General features: G+C 42.6%; 1 long non-coding RNA gene across 2 annotated transcripts in view; it reads left to right on the top strand.

Moving 5' to 3' along the window:
* Positions 1-16,426, top strand: part of LOC146785348 (uncharacterized) — a 282,652-nt gene that overhangs the window by 133,939 nt on the left and 132,287 nt on the right. For both annotated transcript variants that reach the window (XR_014970968.1, XR_014970969.1), the window contains one exon: positions 3,143-3,207. This is a non-coding gene — a long non-coding RNA (uncharacterized LOC146785348). The remainder of the gene's footprint in view (positions 1-3,142; positions 3,208-16,426) is intronic.

The following is a 16,426-nucleotide window of genomic DNA, read 5'->3' on the forward strand; positions in this document are numbered from 1 at the left end:
GGGGTCATGAATAGTATAGTGTAGCAGTTCACAATAATTCTAGTAATAAGCACTGGTGCTATGCAAGACCCACACTACTTTTGTTTGTTTTTGGATGATGTTATATATCATACCTAATACAAAAAACAGCAACAGTGGGATAATGCAACCAGCACTAAAACCTCCATCAAAGTGTGGTTGGTAAGTGGAAAGAATGATTTTATGTGCTACGACAGGCAGTACTCCTGAACAAGGAAGAGCGATTAAGTACATCTTTGTCTTGGGTAACAATAGGAACCTAGTTAGAAACTACAAAAAGTGTAAAGCAACTGAGGTCATTTTGAACATATACTTTTAAGTTGATAAATCTGAAAAGTTTTTTATGCTATTATATTTGCACAAAACTAGCAAGCTTTTTAGCACGGTTTTAGATACAAGAGTTTTATATATGCACATGATAGTTTTAATTGATTATATATATATTTTTTGTACTGCAACGGTTTTAACTAACTATGGAAATAAACTTGACTTGACTTGTCTTGGGTAAAGGACACTGATTCACTTCTTTTGTTTAAGTGTGTTCTTTATCTGCATGTGGTGATTGTCATGGGATTTTATGTTCACTTTGCCAGACAATTTGTTGTATTTGTATTTCTTTTACAGTTTGCATGTTCTTCTGTACTTTCTGGGATTCTTACGGTCAGCATGGTGGACAATGTTGCCAATATTTTCCCATTAGGGTCATCATCAACGCATGCGACCAAATCTGTGGTACATTGAACATTTTTGTGTATGAACTTGGAGGTGCCTATCTACACATGTTATTTATATTTGTGATATTACACATGTAAATTCTGTTTTGTTCTTCAGCCCTAAGGAAGTCTGAGCCACAGACAAACGTGTTGGCTGTGCGGGCTGTGCTGGCTGTGCTGGCTGTGCTTGAATTTATTCACATTTTGTGGCTTCATTGGGATATTATCATATTGTGTTAAGGCCACGCTTGGTTTGCATTCTAGATTTCTCAATTTATGCTCATTTCTTTTATGTGATATATATTGAACAGTACAAGACTGTACCTGTATTGCCCACTTTTTGATACTAGTCATGTGTAATAGAATACTGTTTTCTACTAAAGTTGTGACCATTATAGCTTAAATTAGTTTGTGCTCCAGCCATATGTTGTATGTGATGGTATATGTCATGTATAGTCTCTGTCCGGTCCAGGGAAGACATGGCTTGGCAGTTCGGGCTGGACTGTTCCCATGAGGCACAGGGTCAGACTGATTTGCATATGGCCATGTCTGAACTGGGGTGGCAGAGTGGGCTAAAGAATGGTGATGGATTAAACCCAGATCAGTTGACTGGGGGTGAGTGCTTGCAGTGTTCAACACTCCGTTCATCATTTCCTTTGGTTTATGCTTTGTTCGCCATAAGTTGGCAGGGTATGCTCAGACGTGAGTCCCTTGCTCACTTTGCCACTGGATTCACGCAAGCCTGGCTGTAGACGGCTGAAATGCCAGAAACCGGTCCTAGGAAGCTTGTTTCCGGTCCAGGAAAGACATGGCTTGGCAGTTCGGGCTGGGCTGTTCCCATGAGGCACAGGGTCAGACTGATTTGCATATGGCCATGTCTGAACTGGGGTGGCAGAGTGGGCTAAAGAACGGTGATGGATTAAACCCAGATCAGTTGACTGGGGGTGAGTGCTTGCAATGTTCAACACTCCGTTCATCATTTCCTTTGGTTTTTGCTTTATTCTCTGTATGCTCCATTATTAATTCAAAACCTCAACAAAATGCCCTAACCCATGGATCCTCTGGCTTACCCTTAATGTGGGAGAGAAACTGCAGGATTTTGTGAATCTCGGTATGCACTCCCCCCCCCCCCCCCAGCCCATCCAATAAAACCGAACAACAATACACAATGTCAACATCTTAGCAACTTTCAGTTCTCTCCTAGTGAACTGCTCCTTTGGAATTGAATATATAAAATTATCTAGCCCATTTTGTTTTTGCAAAAATAAAGTGTAAAAACTAAGAATAAGGGTTCCGCTGTTAGCTCTGTCAACACTGATCCAATCAGTTTCCTGCCCATTCACCCCAGCTATGATTACAGTCACCACTCTATGTAGGACTAAAGCCCTGCAAAGTCCACAGAAGCAGTTCATGATTCTATCCTAGTTCTTGGCTGCCTCTTGCCCTGATCCAATCAACCTTGTGGCTTTATCTCAGAATCTCCACTGACATTGTGAGGATGTTGAATTACCTTATCTTTGCTCACCATGATCTCTACTGAGCCCAGGCAGTTTCTGGTGTGATGGCAGAAGCCCCTCTGCTATCTCTCATTAGATGGCAACTAGATCAGCCCCTTTTGTGTGTGGACTCAGTATTTTCTGCAAAGTCTAGTCCCTGGGTGCCTTGGAATCCTTTGTTGCACAAAAAGTGTGCTGCTTCTTATTCCACTGCAAAATCAATCTGAAAGGGTCATCCCTTCTATACTTGATGCTCTTGACCCAAAGTGATCTGTGATAAGTTTAAAGGCCTTACATATAGCCATCTTCACAATGTCATGGAAAATTTGCAGTGGCTCTCCATTGTAGGCGATAGGTCCACCTGATGTCACCATGGGTCACTCTGCGTGCTCTGTTAATCTTGTTCGGATATCCCGCTGCACTTTCCAATATGAGATTGCTACAGTGCCACCACATATAAGTCTATGTTGTCACCTTCCACTCAGCTAGGAGCGCCTTGGGTGCAGACATTGTTTCTTTTATAGCAAACTTTCAGATCTTCACATTTTGTTTGAAAGACAACCTGCCACTCTTCTAGCTGCAGCATATGTGCTTGGAGGTATATGCAGTTGTTTACCTGCTCATCCATACTCTCCTCCAACTTTTTTACCTTGTCCACCAGCTGAGAGAAGTTTCTCCAGAAATCTTTCAGGTCTTGTTACAAGTCATCTTTGTTATTATTTCAGCCTTTAGTTCTTTGAAATAAGAAGATTTTTGTGAAAGCCCTGTCCGTGTTCTGGACAGTGTCTCCTGAGTCAACTGGGGTGTTGCCCATCCTGGCTCCCACTGGGGGATTTCCCCTCGTGTATTTTTATTTCTGATTCTCTGTTGTGTTACCTCCTTAGTTATTGAGTCTTTTTTGCTTCTTCCCCCTAGTCACACAGTCACAGTGTGGGGTGCTTCGAATGGGACATCGGAGACACTGAAGTAAACTCAACAAGGTAAGAGATGGTCACTTCCTTATAGACTACCCTGTGGCAGAAGAGTAATGATGTGATCTGCTCTGCAACTTCAGATTTGGCTTTGATTTCGAGCAATGGCCACCAAGGAGGCACGGTACAAGGATGGTGACAGGACAATTCTATGAATCTATCACGATCAGCATCAGGCATCACTCCATCTTCTGCCGACCATCCACAGTGTGTCTATTGTGCTGGTGACATCTAAGAAAGCAAGTCATTTTAATATGCTGAATCCTTTTTGCATTCAATGGGAGTGTGCAACGTTATCAGGTTGCTACACTGTATTCCTTGTTGGTCATGGAATGCTTCTCCATGAAAGAAAGACCCAGCTCAGTCAGGCCAAGCCCTCGATGCAAGTCACTTTGTCTGCATGTCTTCCCTTTCTCTTGAGATGTCATTCCAGCCTATCAGGGTTATAGCACAACTGGCACATTCCCCATTGTTGTGTTTCTCTGGTCATGCAGTGCTCTCTGGCCCCCAAGCGGTGTCAGTGCTGCTGAGTGTTAAATCAATCATGTCCTTTTAGGCATTCCAGAAATACTGGGGCTCCATCCTGCTCTGCCCAACACTTGTTCAAGGTTTGTCTGGGTGCGGAAACATCTGACGTTAGTATTTTGACTGTGATTGATATTTTGTGTGGGCACATCAAGTCTGCTCTTACCAGGACTGGGCGGCACCACCTAAACCTAATTTTTTTTTTTCCAAACATATTTTATTGACATTTAACTCAATATCCATAAGGAGAAGTAACAATTATCAATGCTTATCATATCCCAAAAGGCAAAACCCATCCAAGGTATATTTAGGCTACTGTTCATCTCTTTACATCATCCCCTGTTTGATCGCGGAGCTGTGCAAACGTTTTCCAGGATCTGTATATACGCTGGATTTGTGTTGTCCTATGGCTCGCTTTTGCTTTACTTGGTGTAGTATTGGGGAGGAGCCAGTCATGTTCTATGATCGCCACCTAAACCTCATTACAAGTATTTGACAAGAAGTGTTCAGGGACACACAAAGAGCTGATGGTTGTTCTACAAAAGAAGCCACATATTCAAGATGAGGTGCGAAAGGACACGGCTATATATCGACAGGTGCTAAAGGACAGGAAGTCTAACTTAAAAAAAGGAGATGTGGGAGAATTTACTGGCAGCTAGTGCCTTGTGTGATAGTATGGACTTTAGGAGTGTCGTAAACCAACCTCTGCTTAGTTCAAAACAGATCTCAGTCCAGGCATCAACTGTCCCAGCTCAGGCCTGGGTTGATCACTTCTCACCCATATACTATATTGAAGGCACAGAACACCCTTTAGCGAGTGGTCAAGAGGATGTGACGATAATCTTCCGGTGGGAAGAAGTTAGGGAAGCTATTGTATCCTTACCTACAGACAAGGTACCAGAGCCTGACTGGATTCCTGGTGATTTGTATAAGCCATTAGTCGATCTGTGGGCAACCCTATTGAAACAACACATTAATGCAGCCATTCATGGTTCATTACCTTCTGGCTGGCATCATACCTTGATATTGTCCATATTTAAAAGCGAAACAGAATGGATCCAGCCTGTTATTGACCACTTTTCTTGGTGGAATCAGAGGTCCAAATTATAGGGCGGGTGCTTTTTGATCATCTTACCTCTCGGGCTAAAGATCTCAATATCTTATCTGATATTCAATACAAGTTCAGACCAAACCGGGACATGCCTAGCAAAACCTCAATCTGCATCTGTTAATTTCTAAATACACCAGAGCAAAGGAAGGTTCCATGCATCTGGCCATCATTGACCTCTGCTCTGCATATGACAAGGTCAACAGAGCTAAGCTCTGGATCTAAGTTAGGGACCATGGGGGTTGAGTTCGCTCTTGTTGCGATGTTGCTTGATCTGCATATTGGCCTTACGGCAACAGTGAGGTATGACTCCAATGGGAAATGTTCCCAGCAATTTAGTCTAGAAAGAGGTGCCCGCCAGGGATGTATTTTGTCCCCCTTTCTTTTTATTCTCTATAAAAATTGTCTTGAGCTGATATTAATTGAACATGGGCTGGATGTGCCAAGGGTGCGTAGCAGACCGCTGCTTGCCCTCCTGTATGATGATTCCGTTTTGGTTGCACTTACAGCTCGGGGTCTGGAGTGTCTCATTGATCTTTTTAGAAATGTCATGGCCAGCTTAGATCTTTGACCAATTTCAAAAAGTCATGGCTGTAGGACGTCTGTTTAAGGCATGCCTTTTTAGGTCTCGCCTACGCAGGGCCCATGCGCTGCAAGGAAAAAGACCTTTAGTCATCGATTCAGTTTGTGTCCCAAAAACGTGCAGGCGTTGCATTACTTTCAATGGCAACGCATGCACGTTTGGTGATTCCCTTGCGGGAGCGAACTTTGACACCATATGTTTGTAATTAACTTGCAAACACATGGTGCCCCTGGCTCGCTCCCGCAAGGGAAACGCTTTGTGTGCTCTCGGCAGCACTCCCCTCAACCCTCTCACTTTTAGCGCGAGAAGCGCGCGCTTGTTTGGACTTTGAAATGTGTTGGTTTTGTACGACGAACTCTGCTCTAGTGGAAGGGAGGTTGCCACTTTAATTATGTGAGGTACACGCACGAAAGACTTGCTGACAATGTAAGAAATAGAAAAGTGTGCCATTAACAACATGCAGATAAGAACAGCGCCTCACCTTATTGTGTTAACGCTTTTAAATTATTCTATTATACTCCTACATGTTACCAATGCCGCCATCTTGTGGCCCTTGGCCAGATTTTTTCTGCTGGAACTACTACCGATACAGTACTGCATAGGGATGGATGAAAGTCTATAGAGCTGCACCATATTTGTGCTGAAGCAAATGCGCCGCATCCTAAGATTAAAAACAGCCCCACCCCCCCAATAAAAATAATCTAAAATGAAAATGTTTCGGAACACAGCACAATTCGCTCCCTTTTCTTTCCCACGAGAAAGTTGCCCTGCCAACAAGTTTTCAATTCCAGTTACCACATCAGCCTTGGTCTCAAAGGTGACACCACTTTCACTCAGAAAGAGGGTATCCTTTGTGGACCCCACCCATCACTGGAAAACATTGACTATCTTGAGTGGGCTCACGTGATTGTCAAGGTCGTTGAAGTAAAAAATAAAAAAAATAAAAAAACACATACAGGGCTGAAAACATCAAATGACAGTGCAGAAGTTTTCCGGACCCGGCACAGAACAATAGTTTCAACGGGGCGCCTAGTTCTTAGAGCGTATTATGCAACTTGCCTCTTGGCTAGACGCTTCTGTGCGTTATGGGAGGTGGTGGTCCAGGCGCTTTCCAGCCTCCCAGAATGAACATCTGAAGCGTTCACTGATCTACTTAAAATAGAGTGGACTCTGGAAACAAGCAAGGCAGATTGGGCTGGAGACAGTGGTTTCCATTAACAAATCCTGGGTCTCGCGCGGTCCTGTGCTAGGATTAGTGAAAGTGGTCCGACGTTTTATCGGGCGATGTGCTAGCTCAAAATATGCTCGTTCAAAGTTGGTGCTTTTGCTAGGAAAAAGCTATCTACTTCAATGGAAAATCCGCTATCTTGGAATGGAGATTTCTGCATCCCCTAACAGGACATATGAAGCACTGGTCAGACTCCACTCCCATTCCAAGGACTGAGCGAAAGTGATTCTCGTTCAACCATATCTTAGACTTGTGTGGATGGAGCTGGCTCACTGATGCCCTCTCATGTTAGTCAGGTTAGAATTACGTGCACATTAGTCTTCTCTGCTGCATTTTATATCACACGGGAGAAGGCCTTCTCGTGTTTTATATGAAAGGGTAAAGGGTGTTGTTACACTGTTACTTCCTACTGTTCCATAGTTTTCCTCTGTTTCCTGAGCCCTTCAGTTTTCATTCCAGACAGGATCCATCAGAGAGTTTCACACCACGAGTCTCCCCCACAGTGTGCTCTTCCTAAAGATGTCTGCACGCTCACCCCGCATTCTGCCTGCAGATTGAAGGCTGCTGTTTGCATGTTATCACATTCATATAACATCAGTGAAAGAGCTCTAGTGCTCCTGTGTGCGACTGCTTGTGAGTTGAGTGTGCGCGTGCATGAGTGCGACTGCTTGTGAGTGGACTGTGCATGTGACGAGTGACTACTTGTGAGTGGAGTGTGCACGTGCACAAGTGTGACAACTTGTGAGTGAAGTGTGCGCATGCACCAATGCGACTGCTCATGAGTGAGTGTGTGCGTGCACGAGTGTGACTGCTCGTGAAAGGAGTGTGCTCATACACGAGTGTGACTGCTTGTGAGTATTGTGCATGTGTGCGACTGCTTGTAAGTGGAGTGTGCCGCATGCATGAGTGCGACTGCTTGAGCAGAATTTGTGCGTGCAGAAGTGCGACTGCTCGTGAGTGGAGTTTGCACATGTGTGTGTTTGACTGATCGTGTGTGTAGTGTGCGCATGCATGTATGTGACTGCTTGTGAGTGGAGTGTGACCGACTGCTTGTGAGTGGAGTGTGCCGTGCATGTGTGTGACTGTTCGTCAGTGGAATGTGTGCGACTTCTTGTGAGTGGAGTGTGCCGTGCATGTGAGTGACTGCTTGTGAGTGGAGTGTGTGCGACTGCTCGTAAGTGGAGTGTGCACGTGCATGTGTGTGACTGCTTGTGAGTGGAGTCTGCGCGACTGCTCGTAAGTGGAGTGTGCATGTGTGTGACTGCTCGTGAGTGGAGTTTGCGCGTGCATATGTGTGACTGCTTGTGAGTGGAATGTGCGCGACTGCTCGTGAGTGGAGTTTGCATGTGCATGTGTGTGACTGCTTGTGAGTGGAGTGAGCGAATGGATGTGCGTGATTGCGTGCTGCACATGTGCACTCCTTCAGTTAACTTTCATAGGAATGGAAATCAGGAATTTGGTGCAGAAAATTTGCAGGTAATTTCACCTCTTTTGCAGCCGATGTGGGTCCTTTTTTCCCCATATTTGCCGAAATTCTGAGCAAATCATTTAATTTCCCTATAACTAAAAAAAATACAATGAATGGGACCTTGTGTAATGTAATGCTGCTCGTGTAACGCGCTCAACTATCACGGGACGAGTTTGCACTATAAAAAACGGAGCGAATGTGGATTAAATGACAACACGAATGATGAAAAAGCCAGTCGTGGGGTCAGGGGTCACAAGGAATCCTCCTGCATGCTAAGCATGAGGCAAAGTGGGCTGTTTTCCAGGGACATTTCGGAGGGAGAGAGGGTGCTGGTAAAATGATTGCAACACTAGTGGTAAAATTCTCGTTTTCTCTCTGCTCCCCCTCTGTTCCCCTCTGCCTTTTTCTCGATCTCCACACTTGTCCAGCTTCCTCTACCTCTCCCTGCATATCCCTATGACTACTTACGGCCTTTCTTCCTACCTTTCTTTATCTCACACTTGCTACATCGTCTCTCTCCTGATGACGCCGGATTCATGTCTACCTTACCATCACCAAGAATCCTCTCAGGTCGCCAGGATCTTTTTATCTGCTAAATAGTGTAGAGGGGAAGAAATTCAATTCTCAACATTTGCCAGCATTTGCCAGCAGATTAAACCTTCTTCTGTTGCGCGTCCACCTCCAACGCAGCTGCATATATCTAATCAACCACTTGCGTGTGTTTATTTAGATCACTGCGGTCCTTTTACCTCTGATACTGCGTACAAGTATATCTTGGTTGCAGTGGATTCGTGCACACGTTTAAGCATGTGGCTTCAATCAGGTAAACCAGATTCCTGTGCTTCCCAAGTTGTGCCATGGTGCTTGTCTGTGAAATTTCTTTCTATTGTATCCACCAATAATCGGTAACAGGCATGCACTTAAAACAAGCTAGACCTATTGACTTTGCCAATGCTTGTTAGCAGAATCAGACAAATGAGTAACAACAATGACTTTCTCAATTGCTCCCGTCTTTCCCTGCACACCACTTTTCTCTGCAGTCTCTCTATGACACATGCCATTTGTTTCCCCACTTCTTACACAAATCTTTCTTATGCACCTCTGACACCTCACCTCCTTTCTCTTCAGCACCCTCTTTTCACTATTCTGCTTGTACATCTTTGCATCGCCTTTTGTTCAACATCCCCCACACAACTCACCCATTCACTTGAAAGCACTGCAGTTTATTTTACTCCCTCCCTGTCCATATTTCAACAGCTGTGTACCTCCTTCAAATACTTTTGCACAGAATCACAATTAGAATTGGCACACATGGCCACTGCTCTGTGCGATCTGCGGAGAGGCCAAGAATTGGATGAGCATGTATTCTGAACACTTTTATGACCCACTGACTGGCACTGTGAGAAACTGGCATTTCCACATCATCAGCCCCAGAGCTGTCACTGATGACCAGGTATAAACACCCACCTACAACCTGATCTCAGACAGGCACACAGAAGAAACAGTTCACAGTGCACACAATGCAAGAGTAAACATGATGCGTGAAAATAAAATCCTATGGGTAGAAAACACACTCTTAAAGAATGTAAGATTAAGTAAAACATGAAGTATGAACAAGGACTGTGTCGGTGTCATGGATTACCTTAATGGTTTTTACAACCATTATCCAGAAATCAATGAAAACCATACCAATATACTGATATTATTCTTGTTGTACACATCAGGCAATATTGCCCATCCAATACAAGATTAACAGCTATGATCACTGTCTTGACAGCAGTAATGAAACAAGCATTGCCATAGCCAATAGGTCTCACTTTTGGGACCTTATTAGTATTTAGTTATGCAGCACAATATCCTTGGTGCATCAACATCAACTGTTGCATGGCTAAACACTTATAAGGTCCCAAAGGCGAGACCTATTGGCTATGCCAATGCTTGTTGCACATGTATTTGATATGCTGCATTTGCTGTGGTCACATCGTGACGAGGTGTATGATTTTGACCATGCTTAAGTCTGCATAATGGTGCTGCTTACTAATTGCCTTTCACACATTTACACAATATGTATTTTTCAATCGAACATTTTTAGTGCATGGTTTTAATTCTTGTGTCACGGTATGCCTTTTTATGTGGGAATTTGTAATGTCACATTTTCATATGATGTCTTTTCTTATGAAATGGTCTTTTGCACCTGAACATGATGTGTAGTTTTTTAGATCTGGTTTTATGGAGTGTTTTCTTTGCAGGTGAATTTGTTATGCCTCACCTCTTACTGGTGTATTTATCTGTGTATACTTTTGTGATATTTATTTAAAAATTGAATAACGTTTAATACTACTACCAAACAATTTTAATTACCGTTTCCGAAAGTATTTTTTGATAGGGCAGCAGGGTCACGGAGGCAGCCATCTCTCTAAGGCTCACCCTGTTCAAGATCCTCAGATTTGGGTTCAGTGAAGCAATTAAGCTGATGCTAGAAAGCAGAGATACCACCAAGACAGACTGTCCCTATTAGCCATCTACGTTGGCTTTAATAAGCAAGCTGTTAGATGTTAATACTAGATCAATTAGTGGTTATAAAGGCATTGATTCTCGCTACTGCAAATATAGCCAAGATTAATCCAGCTGCCACAGAAATAATTCAAGATGAAGCCAGCTAGAAGTGCCTAATTAGATTCGTGGTAAAGAGAAAGGGTCAGGCGTTTAATTGGCACTTAACAAGATAGCTGCAAAGAGTGGGACATGACAATTAACACGGGGCGAGATGGTATCACCCAGCCTTTAAGATCCCGTTGAGATGTGAGCAATGGGATAATGGCTCATCGCCGGCGCACTACCGGCGCGCGCAGATCGAGGATACTGTACTTTGTGACCTCGTCCGTTTCTTTTATCCTTACCCCCTCTTTTAATATATAAACCGGAAGTGGTACCTTCTATACCTGTCTGCATTCACCTAAAAGGCACCCCTGAAATGGCGAGATGGCTCAACGAGTTAAGCCCCTTTTCTGCCATGTGAGTGCAAGCAGCAGGACACCACTCTGCTTCCCGGCAGGGCCAACTCAACCTCTTATGTTTCTGAAGTTGATAAAATGAATGCCAGTAGAGCCTCAATCATGTAAGCAATACAATTCAACATCTGTGGATCAAATCCATATATAGTACATAATACATGCTTTCCCCCTTCAAATGGGGAACACAGCGCAGATGTTGGTTCCATTCTGTCTCACTATGTACTGGCCATTGCCCCCCTATATATTGTCATGTTTGGCTTTTCCATATGCACCCATGGCAAAGAAGGTGTGGATTTTATCCTGAGAGCCATAAACTCCAGCCCTAATCAGATGCTTACGCAGTGGTCGTTACTTTTCTGGGCATTCGTAATTGAGGCCTACATTTAATTTTTACTCCTGCTGTTTACCACCCTTAAAAGCACCGAGGCAGCTTTATATAAAAGAGCAAGTTGTTATTGGACACTTTTTCATACTATTAATTTTCAAACATTTGCCACCTTACAACGACCCTTTTGAATTATTTTCTCTTAAGCCTGACCCTTTTCCAGCAAAAATATTTCCACTTTCTCCTCTTTTCTCAGTCAAACGCTCATGTTTTTCCATATTCTGTGACTACTGCCGTAGAAATCTTCCTAGATAAATACTGCCAATTGGAAACTCTACACACACTCTCACCATTCACAGAGGCAAACTTATTTCCCCATCTTATTACCACGATCTTAATACTTCAAAAAGAGAAGGCCTCTTTCACTATAGATTTAGCATTATGTTCCTACCACCAACATACCATATCTGTTTCCCTATACCTTCATAGTGTCTCCTTACCACTAACAGAACAAAATCTCTTTTGCTATATCTTTGTACTATTCTTCATACCTCTATCAGAACAATACATCTTTCCTCTTAACTTTTTCATTCTCTTTCCACCTATCTGGAGGCTGGTTTTTTTCCTCTTTATTGTTCCACTCCCTGTGTACCTCTCACAAACCATAACTTTGTCTTTTTTTCTTCACTATCCTCCTAACATTTACAAAACCATACCCAACCGCTATTCTTTTTTGTGTTTTCTCTTCACTCTCCAAGTGCCATATCATTTATAGGACCCACTGCCCTGGTCTGTGCCATGCAAAGACAAGGAGATAATGGACGAAGCACTGAAACTTTTCAGGACCCTCATCCCCAGTCACAGATCTGGGTTGAATCCATCATCCTTATTTAGCTCACTTTGCCACCCCAGTTCAGATCCAGCTGTATACAAATCAGTCTTGATCCTGTGCCTCATGGGTACAGTTCAGCCCGAACTGCCAAGCCAGGTCTTTCCTGGACCATAAACAAGCATTCTGGGACCGGTTTTGGGGTAACACCACTTATCAGCCAGGCTAGCTTGAATCCAGTGGTAAAGTGAGCAAGGGACCCACGTCCGGGCATACGCTGACAACTTAGGACGAACAAAGCAAACACAAGGAGATGATGGACGGAGCGCTGAAACCTTTCAGACACTCACCCGCAGTCACAGATCTGGGTTAAATCCATCATTATTCTTTATCTCACTTCGCCAACCCAGTTCAGACCCAGCTATATGCAAATCAGTCTTGACCCCGTGCCTCATGGGTACAATCCAGCCCGAACTGCCAAGCCGGGCCTTCCCTGGACCTAAACAAGCATCCTGGGACCGGTTTCGGGGTAACACCCCTCATTAGCCTGGCTAGCTTGAACCCAGTGGCAAAGTGAGCAGGGGGGATCTCCTTCTGTTTGCTTTGTTCGCCATAAGTTGGCAGGGTATGCCCAGATGTGGGCCCCTTGCTCACTTTGCCACTGGGTTCAAGCTAGCCTGGCTGATGAGCAATGTGACCCCAAAACTGGTCCAAGGATGCTTGTTTTCATTCCGGGGAAAACCTCTTTGTGATGCACAGTCAGTGTACATCCTGACGCTCTCTTTGCCTTTGTGCCCTCATCTGCGGACGAGCACAGGGGGAAAGTGTTTATTTCAATAGTATGGGGCACACTCCCATGCCAAGGAAGGAATGATCCATCAGAATTATGCCGGTGCTATTTGTGCACCAGGCAATCTGTTTTACAGAAGGGGTATAAAAACTATCTGAACTCCTTCTGTAATACAACAGAGCCCAGGGGTGCCAAAAGCAGGTGCCTGCACCTGTTTTGCACCAAGAACATTTTATGTAATTCGACCCCAGAGCTTTAATTTGAGCTCTGTTGTCTCTTGTGTATCCTTCCCCTTTCCCCATGCTCCAATTCTATCTTCATTTTTACCCTGTTCTAATTTTACCTTTTCCTAATATAATCCTATGCCCTGATCAAATCTGATACCACATCACACTTCCACTCGCTTCTTTATTTTCATAAAATGTGCATCTCAGACTGCACAGTTTTGCTAATTTTCTTGCCAATGTCTTGCCAATGTACCCACATGTACATGTATGCACACGGTACCGTATAGAAACTACAGCAGAAGTAACATTTAATAACACTCTCGCTGACCATTACAGGTCTCGTCATATGTTAAAATATTGAGTACAACATATTGTGGGCCCGTAATATCATGGACTAAATCTCAAGACATTTTTTGAAGGTAGGCGCATACAGGTAACGACAGGTAAGATTTACTATTCTTAACCTCTACATGCCTTAACGACATCTATATTGTCACAGAACATATATGTGAAGTTAAGTATAGCAAACCTATACTTACCTATATATACTTACAGTCACAATATATTGGACCTCAATATTTTTAAATACAGATATTTTGTACTCATTATTCCAGTGGAATCCCCTTTCGCCTGTAAGGCTGCTCCTTTGCCTTAGATGTGAAAGAAGACTTGGTTGGACAATAAAGATGTTGCCCAAACGCTCACCTGTTGCAATGAGATGAAGGACCAAAGTTATTGTCTCTTCCAAGAAAACCCCTTAATACTGAATTAGGACTGCAGCAGTCTTCCCTGCAGATTTGTGTGACTCAGCCAAAATCATGGTATAGATGAAGTGACATCACTAACATTATGGGGAACAAGCATGAAGCTAAGCAACTGCGATTCCTTAATAGCGATTATTAAAGAATCGCTATTAAGAAAGCGCAATTGCCTATGCATGTAGGTTTCGCAAAAAGAATAGCGATTCCTACATATTTCCTGATAGCGAATCGCAAATTGCGATCGCTATTGGGGAATGCTTTCCCATTCATTCCTATGGGCCTAGAGGCCCATAGGAATGAATAGGAAACATTCGCAATTTGCAATTACCAAATAGGTAATCTCAAATTGCGAATGCAATTTCAAGGGTGCCAGGGGCCAAAAAAGCCACCCTGATGCACCCCCAAAATTGGCATGTGTGCACATGTGGCGCACGTGTGTGTGCCATATGGCACTTAGAAAAATGCAATTTTGTGCATTTTTCGAAGGAATTGTAAATTACTATCAACTTGAAGTTGATGGTAATTTACGATTTCTTAATGAAAATTTGCATTCTGAGAATGCTTCTTGCATTGTATTTAGGGAATTGCAAATTGCGATTCCCTAACTGCATTTGCAAAATAGGTAATCGCAAATTTTGTGATTACTTATTTTGCGAATGGCTTTGGGCTTGATGCATCCCAAAAGGCTAATTACCTGTTGCAAAGGGGCTGATTCTGCCCGTTTGCGACCGGTAATTAGCTTGATGCATGTGCCCCTATGATCCCTGTAGGCATCACAGCAAATGCCACTACTTAACATTTGATGACATCACACTTTACATAGCCTTTGACCATGATAAAATCACATGAAGTTGATAAGCAAATACTACAATAAATGTAAAACTAACCAATAATTTCAACAGACCACAAACGCCAATTAAATGTAAATATAGATGTCAGAAGGAGAGTTTTGGAGTTCAAGTTGAAATCCCTTGTGACAACTAGTTGATATCCATTCAGTCAGTTTCTATGTTCACCATCTGTTCATTGCTGGCTCTTCTGTGAGGAGGTTGGTGCACAAAACACACTTCTCTTGAGGCTTGTATGTACTAGACACCCAAAAACTTAGCTGAGGTTTCTGGAGATAGATCATTGCTAGAGATACCAAAGAAGATTGCAATTGTAACCCCGTGACCCCTGATTGATGGGTAAGTCTTTGCAGAAAATTCAAACATTCCACCTGCCACTTGATCTGGAGCTCAGGAGTAATGCCTCTACAGAGCTTTGAAGTTTCTTCTGTACATATGATTCGGAAACTGTATCATAGCTCTTGATTGGCACAGCAATTCAACCAAACGCTCCTTTTCATCCTATCGAGACCACTGAGCAATACGGCGAGCCCTGAGTATTTGTTTCCTTGCGTATTGCAACATATTGCACTTATGTTTTTTAAATGAGCAAGTGTTCACTTTATGTTCCAAATGTTTTCTAGTGTTCAGTTCATGGTTCAACAAAAGAGCAAGATTTGCTCCTAGCAGAGTGAGATATTCTTCACGCTGATAACACAGCGAAACACAATTTCAACATATTGGGTCCTATTCCCAGACTACATTTTGTAGTATGTTTGGTAGGGCTGCAATAGGTACTACTCATGTGCAACAAAATGCATTCCCTAACCTACAGGTAGAGGTCTAGTCCTATCTTTTAGATGCAGGGATTTCCGCACTAGTACGACAATATTTTGGAAGTAAATGCGGAAGGCACAGGGTAGTGGCTAAAAAATAGGAAATACTTGTGACTCAAGGGGATTAGGGAGGAGTAAGGAGAGGTTATGGGAGGCTAGAAAAAGTGAACCCACCCACAAAAGAATAATTCCATTCCTAGTCACAAACTGCACTTCTAAAGTTATTGCAGCCAAGAAGGAACCAAAGCAATTGGAAACATACTCCAACTCAGAGCTTGACCACTCACAGGTATTGCAACACCCTCCGAATGAAAATAACGTAGGTAGGAACTTAAAATAACACTTCATAGGAAATAATGTCAAAATTAATGTATTCAATGTTATATTAAAAAATATGTAAAAATGTAATTTAGCCGAAGAAAATATATATAAATAAAACTAAATAATATTCAATTATAAAATGTTTTAATAACTTTTTCCTTTAAAAATAAATGTAACTTTCGTTTTTTAAATAACTAAATTAAAGTATTTCTATACATAACATTTAATTTTTACTTCATAACAAATTAATTTGAACATGTTACTTGTTAACATCTTTAAATATCTTTAAATAACTGATTTCAATGTAGCTTAATATATTGAAATTAATTAAATGCCTAAACCTGCATTTGAGTATAAATAAATATACATTGGCTAAGCAAGGCAGT

This window comes from Triturus cristatus, chromosome 11 (genome assembly GCF_964204655.1).
Source record: "Triturus cristatus chromosome 11, aTriCri1.1, whole genome shotgun sequence".
In the NCBI taxonomy this organism is placed as follows: Eukaryota; Metazoa; Chordata; class Amphibia; order Caudata; family Salamandridae; genus Triturus; species Triturus cristatus.